At 51.0% G+C, this 21,112-nt stretch overlaps 1 protein-coding gene across 4 annotated transcripts in view; it reads left to right on the top strand.

Moving 5' to 3' along the window:
• The first annotated feature begins 178 nt into the window (after positions 1-178).
• Positions 179-21,112, top strand: part of ITSN1 (intersectin 1) — a 174,836-nt gene continuing 153,902 nt past the window's right edge. Inside the window, exon 1 of one of the 4 annotated variants that reach the window (XM_045852348.1) lies at positions 179-432. The gene's annotated coding sequence lies outside the window, so the exon portion shown is untranslated. The remainder of the gene's footprint in view (positions 433-21,112) is intronic. The other 3 variants (XM_045852350.1, XM_045852351.1, XM_045852353.1) reach the window with 3 other exon arrangements.

Here is a 21,112-nt window from a genome sequence, read left to right as displayed (position 1 = left end):
TCCTCCCCGCATTGGTTCCCGGGGTGGGCGGTGCTAGAGGCGGGGCGATGAGGAGGTGCGAGCCCCTCTTCCCGATTGGCAGGCTGTGTGTCCCCACCCACCTGTGGGCGGAGACTCGGGGGCTAGGGGCGGGGCAGGCCGCGGAGAGCGGTGAGGAGATAGGCGGGAGCCAGGGAGCGAGGGAGCGAGGGAGCGAGGGAGGGAGCGAAGGAGGCAGAGGGGAAAGGAGGAGTTGGGTGGGAGCGCAGCTTGGTTGCTCCGTAGTACGGCGGCTCGCGAGGGAGCGTCCGGAGCGGACTCCGGGACGCGCGGGGAGGCAGGCGGGCGGGCGGGGATGGTGTGCGGGGCTGCGGCTCCTGCGTCCCTCCCCGCGGCGAGAGAGCGGCACTGATTTGTCCCTGGGGCGGCAGCGCGGACCCGCCTGGAGATGAGGTGAGGAGCAGGCTGCTCCGCGGCGGCCTGGACCCGGGAGGCGGCGGGCGGGGGTCGGCGCGATGGCGCCGGGGCTCCTGTCCCGAGGCCGCCCTTCAGCCTCTGCCGCGCGCCCGGGAGGCGCGTCCACGGCGGCCCCTCGCCTCGTCCTTCTCCATCCTCCCGGGGGCGGCGGCGGGGCGGCCGGCTGGCGGGCACCGGGGGGCCGCGGCGGGCGAGGGGCTGGCGGCCGCAGGACGGGCTTAGGGTTGAATGGGCGTCCGCAGCCTTGGCCGGCGGAGCAGGGTCCCACCTTCCCCAGGGGGCTGCGGGGGCGCTCGGGCCTCCGGGGCTGACCTCGCTGCCCTCCGCCGCCGGAGCGCGGCGCGCCGGCCAAGCCTCGCCTCCCCGCCCGCCTCCGGGGATCCGGAGGTTGCGGGCAGCAGCGTCGCGCCGCCCGCCTTTCCCGGGCCTCGAGTGCCGGCCCCTCCGTCTGCTCCTCCTGTGCCTGCTCGGCCCGGTCAGGGGAGGGCCGTCCGCGCGGGGCTGAGTCCGACCGCGGCCGCGTTCGCCGGGAGCGCGTCCAGCGCTGCGACCCGGCCCGCGCGGTGCAGTCTCCCTCGCCGGCCCGGACGACCGTGACCCGCGCCCGCGGGAACGGGAAGCCGCCGAGGAAGGGCTGCATTCGCCCGTCCTTCTGCTCGCCCTCGGATCCGCAGACAACTTCGCAGATGACGCGTCCTAGGGGGCACCTTTTGTTGTGGTTCAGGCTCAGGAAGGCTTCGCTCTTGGCGAAACGGACGAGCGGCTTCTCGGTCGGGCTGAGGCTGGGGGTTTCTGGCAGCCTCCCGGTGGGGAGGTCTCCTCCCGAGCCCGGCCCTCGCCGGGGCTGCGGTGGAGGCGGCAGCGGGCTGGGCGTCAGGGATGCCCGCTCCGGCCGGAGGCGCTTCTTTGTGCTTCTCCGCCGGCACCCTGCGCTTGCCGTTCGCGGGGGCAAAGCGCCCAACTCGGAAAACAAGCACGGAGAGAGTGCGGGTGATGAACGCAAGGGCCACCGGTGCACGCAGCTGGGGAATCTCAGCTCCGTCGGCGGGAGGCGGTTTCCCCAGTCCCTTTGAGCAGGTGAAGGGCGGGCTCGGAGCGCCCCTGGATTAGGTGGGGGGCCGGGGCCGGGGCAGGAACGGGCGAGAGCCAGCGGCCAGCTGGGTGCGTGGTGCCGCTCCTCGCCTCTGAAACGGGATGTTACTAGGTGACTTAAGGGCCTTAGGTGCAGAGGCGTAAGCACCCCTCACGCTTTACGATTTCTACCTGTCTCCGAGAACTGTGTTTTTCTTTTAATTACTTCTAGTAGTTTACTTGAAACATTCCTGCCGTTTTGATGTACGTTCCCTTATCACACAAATACGTATATTTTAAATACTGAATTCTTTCTGCGGGTTTGTAAGGAACCCAGGAACTTTAAGTAATCTAAACTGAGCAATGAGGGCCGTGAGTGATGGCATTAAAACTATTTCAAAACTCCTTTAAGTAGCTCCGGTGAGGAGTTTCTGATTGAGCTTTTCGAAAAGGTGTTTTTTAATCTAAGCACATATTTATTGAAATGGCTATGGCACATGGTACCTTCACAAAACTCTATTGTTAGTCTGCCTGAGCAGGAGAGGAAATGAACACGTTTCTGATGTACTTTGGAACCCTGGGGATTGTTCAGATACTGAGCATTGTGAAATAGGGCATAAAATGAGTGGTAGCAAGTTAATTCCATGAAATGTTTGTCCCTCTTAGCATTTTTTTTTTCAGTTGACTAGCAGTTTCCTTTTTCTCGATGCTTGTTTCTAACATTGTTGGTCTTTCCCCCAAATGCCTAGATTGGGGCAAATTTCAGCCTCCTGTAGAGGTTAAGGAGGAACTGCTGGTAAATTCCAGGACTCTGACTCATCCTTTTAATTTGCTAGATTTGTGAATGACAGAGAATTAATTAATGACATGAGGGTTGGGTTTATTACTCAGTGCCAATGACACCGCTTGTAGAGCCTTTCTCTTCTGAATGATCTTTCCCTTCTGAATGGCTCTAGTTACTGGTGGGTTTCTCAAAGTCTGGACTGCAGATCCCTTACAGCGGCATTAACTGAGGTTCTTGTTAAAAATACAGGTTTTTGTCATCTCCCCTCAGAATCAGACTCCTGGAGGTGGGACCCTAGATTCTGTATTTTCTAAGAGTCCTGCAGGAATTTCTCCTGTGCAGCAAAGTTGCAGAACCAAACACATTGGTGTTACTGTCTCTTGAAGTGAATAGCAAGTTTTTCACGTAACAATGTTTTATACCTTAGGCTGTCAATAAAAACTGCCTGTGACCTTCAAATGTGTATCATACCTGTAATAAACCTTTCAGTGGGGGCAGAGACTTGAGTTTATCATTGTACCCTGAGTGCCTAGAATAGTGCCTGGAGGAACTCTATTAAATATTTATGAGTGGACTACATTGCAGCAAGACCACATTTAAAAACCTCTGCTTGTAAAATCATTTTTATCACTTAATAGTCACTGATTGTATGGAAATAGGAGCCACAAATACTCTCCCCCAGTCATTTCCATAAACTTGATTGGCTCTGAAAGGAGAGAACCTTCCCCAGGCATAGAATGCTCAAGGTGATAAGCTGGAAAGAAGGCTCCTAGAGAAATACTTGCTTAGAGATTTAAAAATGTAATTTTAAGTCACAGTGTAGTAGTAAATTACTATATTATCACTGTATCAAAATACCATTTTATAAGCTATGATAATTTCAGCACAAAGCTGTAAAAGTAGATTTTCAAAAAGTACAGGAAATTGGCATGTTCTCTGTCGGGGCTGGGGAGCTCAGTTGCTTCAGTTGATGGAAGCGTGTCTGAGCCCCTCACCACCCCCGCCCCCAGCCCCCATATGGGAAGGTTACAGGTTCAATCCCCAGCCAGGGCACATGCAGGAATCAGTCTGCATAAATAAGCAATAAATCTCCCTCTCTGTCCTTTCTCCTCCTCTTTGTCTAACATTAATAAAGAAAATAGGTGTATCTTCCAATTTCGTTCTTTATGCTAGTAAAATATGGCCTTGACTCTCTTCTTTTAGAGCAGGGGTCCAACCTTTGGGCATCCCTGGGCCACACTGGGAGAAGAAGGGTTGTCTTGGGCCACACACTCAATATACACACACGAACGAAAACAGAAAAATCTCATGTTTTAAGTAAATTTACGATGTCGTGTTGGGCCTGTTTCACAGCCACCCTGGGCCACATGGGGCCCACGTCGGACACCCCTGTCTCAGAGCATTGCATGGGCCCGGTAAATGACAGCCTCTGTGATGTAATTGAGGGTTAGCAGATGGTTAAGAGGAGGGTAAGGGGAGTGCCGTCTCTAAAGAATGGGGTTGACCACGCGTAGTCTGCGACTTCGATGTAGTCATCTAACTCCTCAGTGCCTCAGCTGTCTCAGACTAAAATGGGAATAATAATAGCAAAGTCTATATACTTCTAAGTACTTCAGACAATCAACCTACCTTGTCATCACCTTCAGGGTAATTGTGCACTTCAGAACCAAACCGATAATCAGTTCATGATGATCAGCTAATATCCCTTGTATTTTAAAGAACTGCATGTTTACAGTAGAAAAATTGAAATACAGAAAAGTAAAAAGTAGAAAACTCTAAAAATTCATAAGTCCACCTCCAGAGTACATATCCCTTCAAAGCCTTTTTTTGTGTGTGTGTGCATGTGGCTATTCATGTATGAGTATAATTTCTGGTAACAAATACACGCTCCTGCTGTATACACGTAGAATTGTTTTGTAACCTGGGTTTTTTCGCTTAACACCAATCTTTCTGCATCTGTATTATCAGTTATAATAGTTCAGTAACTGAATATTTCATTTTATGGATCTAGATAATTTAACCAATTTATTTGTATTAGACATTAGTTCCACCCCCCCCCCCCCCATTAGTATCAGCAACTCTTCAGTGACTGCCCACCTGCATGGCTCTCTGCTCTGTGTGTACTTGGGAGATTTTTTTCTTTCCGCTTAGAAGTTTCTAAAGTGATTAGCAGGATCAGTACACGCTAAGTTTAACCCTGGGGAGGTTGTGGCTAATCTGAGAGATACAAACTCTTTTCTTAAATATCATTATATACACTGGGTGCATAGATTTCAGGGGCATGACTAGCTGCGTGTTTGCGTTTGTGCGTGACTAATGTTAAGTCATAATGTGTATTATCTCTCAGATATGAGGGCCCGACGCTGTAATGTTTTTCACTGAAACCTCCCAGGGGTTTTGATGTATATTTCCAATTTACCATTTAGCAAGGTTGTGGCAATTTTGTACTCTTACAGTGGTGTCTGAGAGTTTGATTTCTCTTCCCCCTCGTTTTTGGAATGATTTTTAACCAGTGACAAACCTAGTGAATTATTTTTAGGAGGAAGAATGTTTTGTTTTGTTTTAAAGATTTTATTTATTTCTTTTTAGAGAGGGGGGAGGGAGGGAGAAAGAGAGGGAGAGAAACACCAATGTGTGGTTGCCTCTCGCGTGCCCCTTACCTGGGACCTTTTACCCATGACCCAGGCATGTGCCCTGAGTGGGCATCCAATTGGCGACCTTTTGGTTCACAGGCCAGGGTGGCAGAGTGGGATTAATGTAACCTGTTTAGTAGTGCGATGTGGGAAGTCAGAAAATTCATACCTCTGTAATAGTGGTAGCTAACATTTATCACATCTTTTTACAGTTAACTCCATCTTCATAAAACTCATGCTTTAGATTAACGTGCCTTGGAAACTGAAGTACCAGCGGTGGAGTGACTTAGGGAGCCAGCAAGCAGCCGCAGAGATTTGACCTCTAGGGCCCAACACTCGTGGCCACAGTGCTGGTCTGCCTGTTACCTGGGCATGCTTTGTAGGGATTGGGGTGCTTTTGGCATTCCTGACACCTGTTTTGGAACAACCTAGAGGTTCCCTGACAAGCATTCCTTTATAAATTAGGTGGTGCACAAATTTGCATCTCTGTTACTTGAGGAGTTGGCCACGTAAGGTAGCTCAAACATGGCCTCCTCTACTGTTCGGCATCCATCTCTTGAAGCACTTGTTATCCGTCCCCCGTCCTGGCTCCCGCGAGCGAGTGCGGGGCGTGGACAGCGGGGTTGGAGGCGCAGAGGCGGCGCACTGGCCCCGCGGACGGCCTTGCCCACCGAAGACTGGGCCTGAAGCGGGACTGGGCAGACCCGGGGAGGCCGGGGCAGCGTCGCTGGCGGGTTTGGAGACTTAAATGCCCGTGGAAGTTCACTTCGGGAACGCGGAGGCCTCACTGCCGAGAGACGCCACGGGTCCATTGGGAGATCATCCCGAAAAGACTTGTTAACAAATAGTTGTCTATGAATGATAGATCTTTAAAAAAAAAAACTTTTATTAATGAATGACGCTTGACTATCGTTAAAGTTTTGTTACTGATACTTGCGGTCCTCTGACTATAAGCAAGGTGACTGTCAAGCAGGTTCATCTGCGTGGTTCACCAGTGCTTTCCTGGTCTTTTTCGGGGAGAATCAGTGACTGGCAGAAGGTGACAGTACGACTCGTCGCCCAGGGGTGGAACTGTTTTGGCTTCGGCTCCCGGCCCCCCTGGTGCTGCCTCCTGAGGTAGGACTGCCGGCGCAGTTCAGCGTGTCACCAAAACCCGTGCGTGCGGTTGTGTGGTGCGGGGCGTCACCAAGCCGGTGCCAAAAGGTACTGAGGACACTCCACTCCCACTGGAGCGGGAGAGCCAGAAGTCCAACCGGGAGATGTGACGGGGCTTTGGATTCAGCTGCACTTGAATGACAGTAACAAGGTCATAGTGCTGGTCAGAGATTTCCTTTGAATCCTTAGCGGTTAAAATTAAACGTCCTCTCCCTAGTGCAGGAGGGCAGTGCTTTTGGTCCCCTGTTGCTGTCAGTGGTGGTTTCGTTCACCCTCACGTTTGGTCTGCAAGGCCTTCTGGTGTCTAGTGGCGAGCGTGCAAGTAGGGGTGGGCACAGCTCATGGAATTGAGGGGAGTCAGCTGGCTTCTAGTGCCGCGCTTTACCCAGCCTCGTTAAGGTGACACCGGTCCTTATGTGTGTGCGTGTGTGTGTACAGAGCCGGTTCCCTACAAGACAGATGTCCCGAGCAGTTTTACTGCTCCAGCAGGAGCAGTGTGGTGGGTGTATCAGAAGCCAGTGTACAAACGCACGCACACCACTCCTGTGCATGTTCTGTAAGTCTGTTCACGGGGGATCCGTTGGTTCATGAAAATCAACTCGTTTCTGCTATAAACGTAAAATAGTAGATTTGAAAAGAAAGTAATCTTCAGTTTCTGGAATGATTGGAAACTCAACTGCTCCATTCTTGCAGAACTGGCCTGTAACATTTTGGTCATTGACATATAGAAGCTGTGTAGCGGGTGGAGGGACTGAGCAGAAAGGAAAAAGGACTCGTGGACATGGACCACAGTGTGGCAGGTGGGGTGGGGAGGGAGCTATCAGGGGGATAAGTTGTAATGGAAAAAACACAATGATTTTTTTTTTTAAAACTTCTATCATTAGTAATGAGAGAAACCTTGAAAAATTGACCCCAAATACCCAGTGCCATTCCTGGTATAGAGTAAGTTTCAATGAGAAAAGACCTCTTTTTTCCCTTTGATCATTTATAAATAACAATTGTAAATATTGATTCATATGAATTGCCAATAATTAATATTAATAAAGTCAGAAAATGATAACACATTTTCTTAGGTAGCCCTGCTATTTCAGATGCTCAGATATAGCTGTCGCGGTGGTTGCTGTCTTGTGCTTTAAGCGGCGAGGGAAACGGAGGAGGAAGAGAACTCTGCAGAGGGGGCACCTGGACGGGAGCCCCAGGGGCAGGGCGCTGCGTCTCTGCTGCTCCCACCTTTCCCCGGACCTAGGACCGAGCCCGGTGCACAGTGGGCATTCGCCGGCGTTTGTCGGTGTGTTGAGTAGATCAGTGTTTGAGGACCCGGACGTCGGGAGGCCAGTCACCCCAGTGCCGTGCACACGGAGAGAACGGTGGGGAGGTCAGGAGACAGGACCTGGGGGATTGTGCTGAGGGTCAGTGGACGTAGGAAGCTAATGTGAGATTTCAGCAGGGCAGTCCCAGGGTTTACTTGTGTTTTGGAAGAGCCCTCTGGATGATGCCACGTGGCAGTGGGTCGGAGGAGGGCAGGGGAGAAATCTTTGCCTGCCCGCGCTTCTTTGGCTATCGGTGGGTGCCGGCGACTGTCCGTGGGTGCCGGCAGCTGTCCGTGGGTGCCGGCGGCTGTCCGTGGGTGCTGGCGTTCCGACCCGGCCTTGTGCTGCTTCTCTCCCGCCGTGGTGGCACGGCCCGCTCTTCGAGGTCTCCGGGATGGGATGAGATGAATGGTGATTGGAATAACCTTTTTGAGTTTCTGGGGCAAAGAGAGCCCCACGTACTACCGTTATTATTTATCAAACAGATAAAGATGAGGAATTGTTTAACTCTTTAAACATTAAATTAGGTGAGGTTATGAATGGGAAAGCTCTTCTGTTTATATTTCTAGGTGAACAAAACATTAAATACATGGAAATGAATTTTTGAAATAGCTGCTCTATGAATTGAGTGTCTGTAAAAGCTATTCAGAGCCCTGACCGGTGTGGTTCAGTTGGTTGGGCGTTGTCCTTTGAAGGTAAAGGTCGTCGGTTCGATTCCCAGTCAGGGCACATGCCTGGGTTGTGGGTTCAGTCCCAAGTCAGGGTGTGGTTGCCTTCAACCGGTCGATGTTTCTCTCACACATTGATGTTTCTCTGTCTCTCTCTCTCTCTCCCTCTCCCTTCTCCTCTCTATAAAAATAAATCTTTTTTTAAAAAGCTATTCAGTTTGAGAAAGATCTGGTTTGTAAATTGCTGCTATTGTCTGTTCAGTCTGGTGTGTTCGTTAGTGTCAAGGGACGTGAAATGCTGCAGTAATTGTCACCTCACATTGTTCCTTGGTTCCGTTAGTTCTAGACCACAGTCGTCATCAGTTATCGTCGGTTGTTTTGATCTCATTAGATGGAGTGGTATTGCAGTTACGATTTGCTAATTTAAAAATTTCTTATAACAAAGCAATACACATTTATTGAAGAAAACTTTTGAAAATATAGGTAAGGAAAGGAAAACAGCATACCCTGAATCTCACTATCCAGCGATAATGACTGTTCATACCCTGCGAAGGGTCAGCCAGCAAAAGTGACCCAGCAGGTTAGGTGTGTGAAGGCGTTTAGTCCTCGAGACATGAAGGCAAGTTAGGGACTCTGGGCGCTGAAGGTGGCCCCGCGGATGGGCCGGGACTGACCAATCAGCCGGGACATCTGTGGCCCTGGGAAGACACATCCTCGTGTTGCTACACTTTCTTTTCTTTTCTTGAAAACTTTGTTATATTTTACTTATTTTTTTGTAGAGAGGGGAAGGGAGGGAGAAAGAGAGGGAGAGAATCATCAGTGTGTGGCTGCTCTTGCCCGCAACCCAGGCATGTGCCCTGACTGGGAATTGAACCGGCGACCTCCTGCTTTGCACTCTGGCACCCAATTCACTGAGCCATGACAGCGGGGCTCTTCACCCCTCCCCTAAAGATTTTATTTATTTATTTTTAGTCAGAGGGGAAGGGTGGGAGAAGAGAGGGAGAGAAACATCAATGTGTGGTTGCCTCTCGCATGCCCCCTGCTGGGGACTTGACCTGCAACCCAGGCATGTGCCCTGACTGGGAATCAAACCAGCGACCCTTTGGTTCACAAGTTGGTGCTCAATCCACTGAGCCACACCAGCAGGGCTGGTGTTATTACACTTTCTAGTTCTGAGAAGCTGGACATCTAGAAATATGGATTTAATAGCAAACCTCCTGATTTTTATGTGGGTCACAATTTGTATAAACATGCTGTGAATCAAACAAAGCACATCTGAGGGGTGAATTCAGCCTTTGTTTTCTTGCGAGTTTATAACCTCAGGTACTTACCACTTTGTAGCCCTTTTCACTTACTATATTGCGGTGTTTGCAGGTTCTCATAACGCACTGCTCTACCACGTGCTCCTCCAGCCGTGTGCACCTGTTTCCTGTTCCCTTACAGCATCGGTAAAACCATTTCAAAAACGTCCTAGCCAGACCTGGCCAGGTGGCTCAGTTGGTTGGAGCGTTGTCCCTTACCCCAAAAGGTCTCGGGTTCGATTCCCCGTTAGGACACGTACCTAGGTGTTGCAGGTTCTATCTCAGGTCTGGGAGGCAACTGATTGATGTTTCTATCTCAAATTGATGTTTGTCTGCCTCTCTCTCCCTCTTTTCCCCCCTTCCTCTCTCTCCAAAAATCAATACACATATCCTCAGGCAAGGATTAAAAAACAAAACACAGACATCTTTTTTTTTTAAAGTCTTAGCCAGGTTTGTTTTAACTTGGACTTTTTGTTACTACCAAATGACTTAGAACATTTATTGAGTGGTTATTGGCCTTGTACAAATTTACTTGGCATCCAGCCAACTCGCTAGAACTCTTAGTTCTAATAGTGTTTTGGTCATTTATTCAGTGCTTCTCAACGTCGTTAATATCCTATAATGTTAATACCACATTAGTACCTTGTAATTAGCACTAATGGCAGGCATCGTCCCCCAAGGCCGAGGCCAGGCAGTACCTTGAACACACCTGTAGCCCATTTAGGGTTCCGCGTGTGGAAAGTTCTACGCTGCCCAGCGGCCCGGCGGGCGCGTGAGCACGCGCCGCGGCCTGGCACGGCTTTAGTGTCAGCCCCGGACCGCGGCAGAGTGTCAGCCCCGTGAGGCCTTTACGGTTTGTTCGTTTCCCTCGGGTGTTTCATGCAGGCAACTATCATACTTGTAGGAGATAATTTTTATTTCTAGAATTTATAGGTTATTTTTAGCGTGTATATCTTTAGTGACACGAATCCCCCAAACAGGGGTAACTGCTCGTTACCCTGTCATCTCCTAAATTCGATGTAATTCTCCTAAATTCTGTTACACTCTAGACCCTTAGCCAAGGTCCGAAATGGGTCTGGTGACCAGTTCCTCGTTGTGTGGGTGATGCGAAGGCCAAGGTGCAGAGCCGGTGCTGGGCCCGGGGACTTGAGGAGTCGCTCCCGACCCAGCAGGGGGCCCTGCACTGTCCTTGAACCCGCATGCACACTCACTGCCCGCTAATTTCTTCCTACCCGCAGAGGACACCAGGGATTGAACCGGGTTTGAGGGCTTGACCCGTCCTCGCCCGATCAGTGCCCCTTTCCCGGGAATGGGAAATGGGCCCACGAGACAGGGAGGTGACCGCGACGCGCTCACCAGCGGTGAGGTACCAGCAGGGGGTTAGAGGCACTTCCGCGCTGCTGTTGTGTCCGGGGCTGAGGAGGGCGGTTTGCAGGAGGGCAGAATGAAGCTGGGATGGAGAAGGAAGCAGAGGGAACACTGCCTGAGTCTCTGATGGCTTTGAGCCTTCTCTTCCAGCCCTTTCTTGGGCTGGCTGCGTTCTTGCTCCTGGGCTCCGAGAAATGCTCACATCTGTGTTCTTACACAGTGCTCCCCCCGCCCTCCGGCTGGGCTCGGCCCGTCACTGCGGTCCAGGGGTTCTCATTCCCCGCGTTGTATTTTTTCATGCTGACACCTTGTCTCTTTTACTTCTTGACAGTTGTCTGAGGAAGTTCTGAATTTATTATTATATTCTCCCCATAACAACAACAATCAGAATTAAGGATAGCAAGAAACACAGAGGTACACAAGTTTAGTCTAATGTAGGTAATCACGGTTTTATTGGAAGGGCCATTTTGCACATGTGGGCACCACCTCTGACCTCTCTTAAACCAGTTCAGATCTCCAGCTGAGGGCAAACAGGAAGGAAGATGTTTTGAATTTCCTTCCAAATGTCCTAGAATATAACATTTTGACCTCACACCAAAAGTGGTCTTAAAGACATTTACAGTGTACCGTATTGTGTGTGTCTGCGTAGGAGGTAGTTTGAGGTCTGTTCAGCTGTTCTCTGTTCAAGCTACTGACACGAGACTCTTTAATTTATAAATGTCAAGAAATTGAATTACAGTGTAATTCCCCTGGGGCTAGGCTTATTCTTGACAATGTCGTAAAATGTCGGTGCTTAGTTTAAATAGTCTGCTATCCTAAGGAGTTGGGTGGGGACGACGGGAAAGAAAAGTGACAGGAAGAGAATGAAAAGATTGTAGCGGAGAGGAGGACAAAGTTCAGTGCCCCCGTGTTCCTTATTCAGATTGTGTTCGTCCGAGCTTTTCACTTGCAAGTGCCAAAAGCACCACGTGTCCGAAGAAAAATGGAAGTGGTATTGACTCACACACCTGTTCAATCCAAGGGTTCCGATTGGCCTGGCCTGATCACGTGTCTGAACCAATCCCCGTGGCCAGGGGGAGGAAGAACTTACTGGCTGTCCTGGGCCTTTGGGCCCACCTTTTGTACCAGCTGGTGAGGCTGGTACCTAAACTGCTGGAACTGAAAGAAGGGGCAGCGGGAACAGTTATGAAAAGAAAGAACGCTGGGCAGGCGAAACACACGCCCAACACGCCCATGCAGGCAGTGATCGTTGGGAAAGGATTGGACCTCTCTCTTTTTTAATGATAGCCTTTATTTATTATTTTTTAAATAAAAATTTTCATTGCTTTCATAGACAGAAGGAGGGAGTGGGGGGAGAGAGAGAAGTTTCCATTTGTTGTTCTACTGACTTGTGCATTCATTGGTTGACCCTTTTCACGTCCTGACTGGGGAGAGAACCCACAACCTTGATGAACGGGGATGATGCCCTAACCGTCTCAGCAACCAGCCGGCCAGAGCTCTTTAATGACAGCCTTTAACAAAATAATACAGACCCACCACAGCCACCAAAAACTGCCTGCACTTTCTCCTCAGTAAAGTTCGCTTTTCAGTTTAAATACTCTACATGCTGCCCACAGAATTTGTGTTGCTTCTAATTCGTTTTAAAACAAATACGAACCCTGGCTGGCGTAGCTCAGTGGATTGAGCACGGGCTGTGAACCAAGGTGTCGCAGGTTCGATTCCCAGTCAGGGCACATGCCTGGGTTGCAGGCCACGGCCCCCAGCCACCGCACACTGATGTTTCTCTCTCTCTCTCTTTCTCCCTTCCTTCCCTCTCTAAAAATAAATAAATAAAATCTTTTAAAAAATACGTTTTACTATTCTGTGATTCCTCTAGATAGAATGAAGTTTGGGAGACTCATCCGTAATGTGGTTAGCTCGCCTGTAGCTTACGACTGTGGACGTTATCTGCCCTAGTTTGACTTCTGTAGTTGCACATTTTTTCCAGTGCCTAGAGGTGTGTCAGCATCGTTCCCTCTTTGCTCAGAGTTGGGGCTTTTTAATTTCAGGCTCGTCCGGGACTGCTGGGGAAACGTGCACGCAGTGTGGGAAGGAGGGAGCTGCGGGGGGATGTCCTCTCTGCAGCCATTTGCTTTTTTTTTTTTTATTGGACTTTAGAAAAGATAGCAACCTGACCTTTTTTAGAAGGGCATGAGCCTATTTTTAACTTTTAATTTTTTGTTCTAAGACACTGATAACGGTGGGAGAGCTTACGGTCTCTTGAAAAAACACGCTGCACTAATTTTTTGCATTGTGGATCTGCGGTGTAATTTATTTCACATGTTCGCTGATTACAGCAGTTTCCTCCAGAAACCCCAGTTCCTGGGCCTTCTCGCTTTTATCCCAGGTCGTCAGTTTCCTCCTAGTTCACTTCCCAGTTGCAGCTGGGACCTCAGAGCAGGCGATTTCAGCTCTTCTTCCCGTGTCCCCTCGTCCTGCATTTCGACCCTGCAGGCCTGCGTCGCTGGACCGGCTCTGCTCTCTGTGGTCTGTTTCCTGCGTTTGTGCTGCTGACAGCCGAAGAAAACCGTGCGGAGGTGACCTTTTGTCATTACCTGTTCAGCTGTGTTCTGCCACATACTCCTCCTCTGCTCCCTTTCCCTCCCTCGTGGACATTGAACCAGATTTGTCCCTTTTCTCAGGCGTCCCTGCCCCTCCCCGGGACCCTGGCTCCCCGGAGTGAATCTGCCTCCCGTTGGGGCTGCCGCCCACCTCCCAGGTAGCACTTGTGCATCTGTCTCCCCCACATTCACTCTTTGCTTCTTGGGATAAAAGGGAGAAGGAGGAGGCGTGTCCCCTTCCCCGGGTTCTAGGTGCTGTGCCTTCCTGGTTTCCCTGAGACTCTGTGCCATTCCCTCGGGCCTCGTTCTTCGTCTGTGCCACAGCTGTCCTGCCCGACTGCTGGGTGTGGTAGGAGCAGGGCCAGTGGGAACAGGCCCTGTCCTCACTCCGTGTTTGACTGACAGGCGCACGTCCCTGCCCCGTCACGTAAGCGAATGATCCAGGCTGTTGTAAGCGCTGTGAAGGAAGCGTTCAAGAGGACCTTGTCTAGCTCCCGAGTCCAGGGAAGAGGTGGCGTTTACTTGGGGTCTGCTCTGTGGGTAGGAGGTCGTCGGGGAAGGGGGAGACGTTGTTTTCAGGAGGAGAGGCCAGCACTCCAGCAGGGCCTGGGCGTGAAGGAGCCTAGCATTTCGAGAAGAAAGCCGCCCGGGCATCAAGAGGGAGGCAGAGAGGGAGGCGAGTGCAGGCTGTGCTGGGCCTTGCAGGCGTGTGGAACGGGGCTTGGGGCCGTCTGAGAGCTCCGGTCTGAATGACACTCACTCGTTCTCCGTCCCCTTGGTCTTCCTCCTGTGCCCCGCCCCTTCTATCACGTCTGCTCAGGCGCGTCTCGCTGGACGCTCTGCCCTCTGACCGCGGGCCTCCCACACACTCCTCCGACAGCCGCGTTCCCTCGAGGAGCAGTCTGTGTTGGGCGTCTTCGCTCTGTTACCTGTGGCAGGCCGAGCTGGGGAATTCCCTGGCAAGTGCAACGGGGAAACTGAGACGGTTAGAGGAGCAGACTGGCTGAGCAGTGTACAGCCAGGTGATACATCAAAAGGTCTCTTCTTACACATTCCAGACTCTGCCGGGGCAGGCCTGCCTGGGTCCCAGTCCCTCTTTGGTGACCTTTGACCGTGAAACTGACCAGAGATCCATCTTGTGCTTGTTATGGTGCATCAGCATATTAAAGGACACACCTGGACAGCTGATGAATATTCTACCGAGATTCTCCCCTGAGACCTCCCCTAAAATTAGACACAAATTTTCTAAAATTTGCCTTTAGAAAACAGACAAAAACCCTTAAGCAAGGGGCCCAGTGTGTGCACTCTCTCTAGAGCACAGGGGCAGACACAAGTCCCGCGGGCCGAATCCGGCCCTCCACCTTGTTTTATCCGGCCCGGCACCTTGTTTCTACCCTGCGGCAGCGCTGAATTCTTGCTTAACTGTTAAGGAGCAGTTACGTTGACACAGTCCCAAAGTTACACTTAGCCCTTTGAAGGCAAGCACAAGGCTGACGGAGCCCCGGTAAAGATGAGTTTGACACCCCTGTAATAAGTCATTGAACCTGGGGGGGGGGCACCTGTCGCGGGATGCCTCCGATTTGTGGTCTGCCTGCAGAAGTGCCGGTACCCTGAGCTGACTCGAGGCGTGTGGCCGACACTAGGTGGGCCTGAGCCCGTACCGTCGGGACTCGCCGTTAACTCTGGGCCGTTGGCGTGGGAAGTGAGCTGACTGGTAGGACACCCGGATGGTGTCAGACACCCGCTATGAGAACTCAGACTCTGATCATAGAGTGTCTGGAGGCCCACACACAGCCGTGCACAGCGCCGTGACATCTTGGTCAGCGGTGGAGCTCGGGTTCGACAACTGAAAAGTCCCTCTCTCCTGGTGACGTCACGGCACAGTGCGGTTTGTGGGGCCGCTGGTGTAACGCACCCGCTGTGCTGCTAGCCAGTCCTGCGAAAGCACAGCGCGTCCGACACGTGCAGAGCGTCATGGAGTGTGGCCCTCTCACTAGGAAGCCGTGTGCTGTGAAACAGTGCGCCTGGCTGTGTAGGCGTCAGCCTCAGGCACCTCACGTTTGTGAGGCTCTGGGGCGCATTGTGCTCCCTGGTGCCTGACCGACTCCCGGGTGGTGTGTGCACTGGCGTGGCGCACAGGCTCGGAGCCTGGGAGCAGCGGACGGTCCCGGACAGCCCAGGCGACAGCCCAGGCGTGCCGCAGGCTGTGCCGTCGGAGGCCTGTGTTACGTGCTCTGTGATGGTCTCACGACGACGAACTCGCCCAATGACTCACTCACTTCTCAGGGGTGGTCCTGTCGCTAGGCAGCGTGTGACTAGATTGGATAGACTCACACGCCAGGTAGGTCCCCGGGCGGTGACTGTGTAGCCGCGACTCTTTGTCCTCGGTGCTGAAGCCAGAGGCTGGATTCTGTCCGTTCTGCCTCTGAAGTATCTTTTGAATTCATCCCTTTCTTTCTACCCCCACTATTAATCCAGTCTTCACTTTCACGTTACTCCTTTGCTGTCACTGGCTGCTGCTGCCCGACGGGTCTGGTTTTCCTGAATCCCTTCGGTTTTCCCGCTTGTCGTCAGAGAAGTGTGTTTGTGCAGGTGCCGCCTCACGATGGAGTCTTACCCTGCGGCGACATCTCCTGTGGCCGCCGTGTCACTCTGTGGTGTCGGCACTCTGAAATGTTACTGAGGACCCAAAGGAGCTTTTCTTTATGTGCATTTTTGAAGTCTGTTTCCCACATTAGAAATTAAGATGGAGGAATTCACAAAATATTTATTGAATTATTTTTAACTTATTTAAATCATCTGTAATAAACCCATTCCATGCTTACACAAGTAACAATTTTTTATGAAAGATTTTTTTAAAAGATTTTATTTATTCATTTTTAGAGAGGGAAGGGAGGGAGATAGAGAGAGAGAGAGAAAGAAACATCAATGTGCGGTTGCTGGGGGCCGTGGCCTGCAACCCAGGCATGTGCCCTGGCTGGGAATCGAACCTGCGACACTTTGGTTCGCAGCCCACGCTCAATCCACTGAGCTACACCAGCCAGGGCTATGAAAGATGTTTTATAAAACCAAAAAAACATTTCGTGAGCAGAGTGGCATCGTTCAGCATTTTTACAGATCTCTGTGACGCCGGGTCGAGCAGCAGACGGCCAGGTCCGCAGGCCTCCCCCCCCCCCCGTGGGTCGGTCGGTCGGTGTGCCGCAGAGCGCGCTGGCGGGCTTGCCGGGGGAAGCCTGGCCGTGCTCCAGATACGCAGCCGGAGAAGACAGGGGTCTTTTCGTGGCATCTCCTGAAAACTGTGGTTATCCTTCGATACTAGACCACAATTTGACAGTAATCGTTTGTTTCTCAAGAGTTAGTTGCAATGTGGAATCTGAGCTCACGTTAGCGAACTTTTGCTGCTCTGTTTCAGTAAAATCCAGTGATCCACCTTGCAGTTCTAATGGGTATTTTGCCCCATGTGATTTTTGTGACATGTATCAGTTGGTTATTTGGAAAATACTGGTTTGCTGAGTTATGTAGATCTTGGAAACGTTGATACATTTCATAAAACAGTATCACAAAATCCTGTTTGTTAATACCCCCACCTCCACCTGTCTTATTAGACAGTATTGGGAAGCAGTCTAGCTCACAGTGGCAGGTACAAGTTTTCCAAATTTCTTGATTTTCGCTCACGAGCTCAGATTTTGTCGTCGGTACCCAGTACTGTGGGCCGTGTTTCCTGAGGCAGCAGGTTCACTTCACTTACGAGACACCATCTGCCTGCCAGGCACTCAGGTATGAGTAACCACAGTTTTTCTGATGCTGTTACGCCAGATGGAAATTACGTGCCATGAAAGGAGCGGCTCGTTCGGCTGGCGGTCCATTTGCACACGGGTGTTGTCGTGAGACGTCGGCTGTAGCTGGCACGCCCCAGCAGGGCCTTGTGACCGCTTCCCCCTCAGCCACAGGCGTGCAACCCGTGGACTCCAGGGCTGAGATTTCATGAAGTGATACTTGCTGATGACTCATCCAGGACATTCTGGAGGGCAGCTTTTTCTTTTGATGAGTGTGTGGCGGTGGAGAGCGCGGTGCAGTGCCCGCTTGTATGGTTGGTGCCGCTGCTAAGGTGGCAGCCGTGGGACCCACCCTTGTTTTTGTGTCAGTGCCAGTGTAAACGCTGTGGGAGGGGACCTAATGTCCGAATCTGACTTTGGCCTTCCGGACCCCCTGAAAGGGCCTTGGGAGCTGCAGGGTCATGGGCCACGGGCCCATGGGAAGAATTGCTGCCTTGCAGGGTAAAATGGAAACCTTCAGGCACAGTCTGAAGATGCTGTTTGCGCTGTCCCTGTCGGCCTTCCTAGTTTCGGCCTCCTCTCTTCCATCTGGACCTCAGCTTTCCTGACTCCGGTCGTCTGCACCTCAGAGTGTGGTCCTTTTCTCACGGGCATTTGCCTCCAGCTTTCGTTCCCTCAACCCGGCGGGGGGGCTTTGCCCTCTCCGTCCCGCCCCCCCCACCCTGTCTGTGGCTCGCCCCCTAGGCCAGACAACGTCAGTGAGGTGGGGGTTCCTGCCCCAGCCCTTAGTTACCCCCCCCCCCCCGACTCCGCACACTCCCAGACTTTTGACTCTACCTCTTCCCGTCATTTATGAGGTCCCTTTGGTTTACAGTTCTTAATTCCATAACCCTGTTACAGCAGGGGAGGGTTTTGTATCTCTCGTGACTTAAACTCATTTATGCTAATGTTGTGTCTGTGGAACCTTCTCATCCCTAGTGAAGTGAAACATTTGAACACGTAGATGGTGGGGTCGATTTTGTAGCCTTTTGCTCTGCCAGAAAAGGCATAGTGAAGTCTAGCCCAAGGAATCAACTGATTTTCCTTAATATCTGCAGAAATGATACCCGTTTTCCTAGTCAGGAGACTCTTCTAGCTTCTGGGTTGCAGGAAGCCGGGCTCATCAGATAAGCGGCCTTTAAGGTAAGTGTCAGCGCTGGGCCTGGCTTGCACAGAGAGGGCTGAGAGTGGCTGCCGGTGTCGTCGGTCGCACACCCCCCACCCACACTTACACAGGAAGGTCAGAACACCTGGCGTGGCTCAGGTGTTTTGCAAGACACTTTCACGTATCCATCCTAAAATGTGTCCACGATTCTGTGAGATAGATGGGAAATACCCTTATGTTACAGAAAACAGCACCTCGCCTTTGCTACATGTGTAGTAATAATTACAACATTACACACGGCATATTGGGTAGCTGAGCTTAAGTTATAACATTCTTTTTTTTAAAGAGGCAGGAAGCCCCTTTATAGATTTTATTTATTCATTCATATATTTAAGAGAGGGAGGGGAAGGGAGGGCGGAAGAAAAGGAGAGAGACACTGATGTGTGGGAGAAACATCGATTGGTTGCCTCTCGAGTGCCCCAGCCAGTACCCAAGGCGTGTGCCTGAACTGGGAATGAACTCATGACCTTTCAGTTAGTGGGATGACACCCAACCCACTGAGGCACACCAGTCAGGGAAATACATAAATAAAAAGATTCTTGCATTACCACAAAAATAAATGGGAGCATTGTAACATTCTAAAATGACATTTGGCATAAATGAGCATTTACCAGGTAGGCACATTTCAGGGATTTAGCCTGCTTTTTAATTCTAGGAGCAGGAACTGTTTATATAAAAGATTGTTCTAGAGATAGCCCGAAGTTCCTTCAAATTCTGAGGTCCCGTAAGTCCAGGCGGTTGCAGCTGCGCTAGATACGTTTGGCACTTACGCCCGCAACTGTTGCTCAGAGTGAAATCTGTAAACTTGAGCATTGTGTTTCTGTTGGTTTTGTTACAGAACACATTACCTCCTAGCTTTCTTCTCAAGTTTGTGATGCAGTTTACAGAGCCATTAACCAACATGTAGCTACACCGCAGGTGACGGGCTCGAGTTGGACGGGCCTTGAGGCCCTGGCTCCGGCGGTAACTCCGGCCTCTCTAATTGCGGCCGGTATGCAGCGCAGGTGTTCGTGGGACTAGGATGCCGAGTCAGAACATCCTCAACGGTTTTTGTCGGATTCAGATGTTAGCAGAGATCTCAATTGGAATGATAAAATGACAGTCACCCGTCTGGTTTGGGGCTTACTTACTTTGTGACGTTCCTAAACCTGATTAAAGAGGCAAGTTCTAGAACCAGGAATCATTTAGAAGATTTGTGCAGACTGTGGGAGTTGGAATTTGACAGCGACCTAACGAAATGGAGCTATGAGCCTTTTCTAAAGTGTCCTCGGTTTAGGCACCCAGGCAAGGTTTGTTGTTATTTCATGGCTGAGAGGCAGAGTAGCCCGGGGATCCAGAGCGCAGATTCCGGAGCCAGACTGATCCGCTGCTGATCGTGTGACCAGCTCTTTACCTCTCCTGCGCCTGCTCCGTCCTCCGTAAGCGGGGGTGGATTTCACCTCTTGCCTTGTAGGGCTGCCGTGAGCATGTCGACACACCTGGCATAGCGCTTCACTAAGTGTTGCGCATTTTATAAGAAATTATTTTATCGTTAACTTTAATCCTGGATTTAAAATTTGAGACAAAAATGAAGGGTAGGTATTCCACAGTCTTGTTGCCAGTTGATTCTGTAACCTCCCAACTTCCCCGTCGCTGTTCTCATCATCGGGAGGGTTGGCATTTTGTCTTCGGCGTGGTCGTGGCGGAGGACCGGATAGACGCGTGCTGGGTTGAACGTGCTTGCACCCACGTGCACCAAATAATTCGACGTGAGAACTCTGACAGCTGCACAACCAAAGTGAAGAACCCAAATAAAAAATGGACAAAAGACATGAGTAAGCGTTTCTCTGAAAACGGCCAGTAAGCACCTGAGAAAAGGTTCAGTGTATTAGTCATTAGGGCAATGGAACTCAGAGTGTGAGATACCACTTCTTGCGTACAATGTATCACAATTGTTTTCTTGTAGATCTAGAAAAGGTAGAAAGGAAGGGACCAGAGTTTTTAACCCGTTCTTTCCCTAGCGCAAAGTTGCCCAGAGTGTGGTCGGTGGTCCCCGGGCGTCATCGCGGCCTCTTCAGAGGGTCCGCGGGTCCAGGTTACTCTCGTGAGGATGGCCGAGACGTCGGTTCCCCTTCTATTCTCGTTCTCCCTCAGTGTGCGGCGTCGTTTTCCAGTGGCTGCATGGCTGCCTGACGTTTGATGACGTCCCTTTGATGGCTAATAGTTTGTTTACGTGTTTGTATTTGTCTGTTGTTTTTTATTTTTGAATTTATTTTTTAGAATTTTCTAAGGTAAGCTTTTTGGGATCCTCAATAATTTTCGAATGTAAAAGAGTTTTGAGGCCAGAATGTTTAGAAACTCAGTATCTTAGTGAAAGTGTTATGTGCTCATAGTAATCATAAAAATGTATGACGTGCCTGTATTATGCATTTTTGGAAGTATTGGAAAGAGAAACTGTAAGCCAAATAATGTTTAGGGGGCTGTCACTTTACGTCTTCACTGCTCTGAAGTTACTGGGTTTGGAGGCTGGTGTTCTCGGCGCAAGTCGTGGTGGTGACGGGGGTCTTGGGGTTCAGATAATCAAAGTGAAAGTCGTCGGCCTCGCTGAGAAGGTCACTTCGCCTTGCTGTGGGCTCCTCCAGGCTTGGCACCGCTGCGGGAGGGCAGGTGCTTTGCCAGGAGGGATAAGCCAGCCCGTCCCCAAGTGCTAGGAGGTGGGGGGGGGGGTGCCGAGAGACCTGCAGTGGCACTAAAGGATGTGCCCTCCTCGGCATTCCCGTTTCCCTGCGACCAGCCAGGCTACCCCA

This window comes from Phyllostomus hastatus, unplaced genomic scaffold (assembly GCF_019186645.2).
Source record: "Phyllostomus hastatus isolate PE091 unplaced genomic scaffold, TTU_PhHast_1.1 phas_contig_948, whole genome shotgun sequence".
NCBI lineage: Eukaryota > Metazoa > Chordata > Mammalia > Chiroptera > Phyllostomidae > Phyllostomus > Phyllostomus hastatus.
The sequence above is the reverse complement of the archived record's forward strand: the minus strand, read 5'-3'. Positions and strand labels throughout refer to the sequence as shown.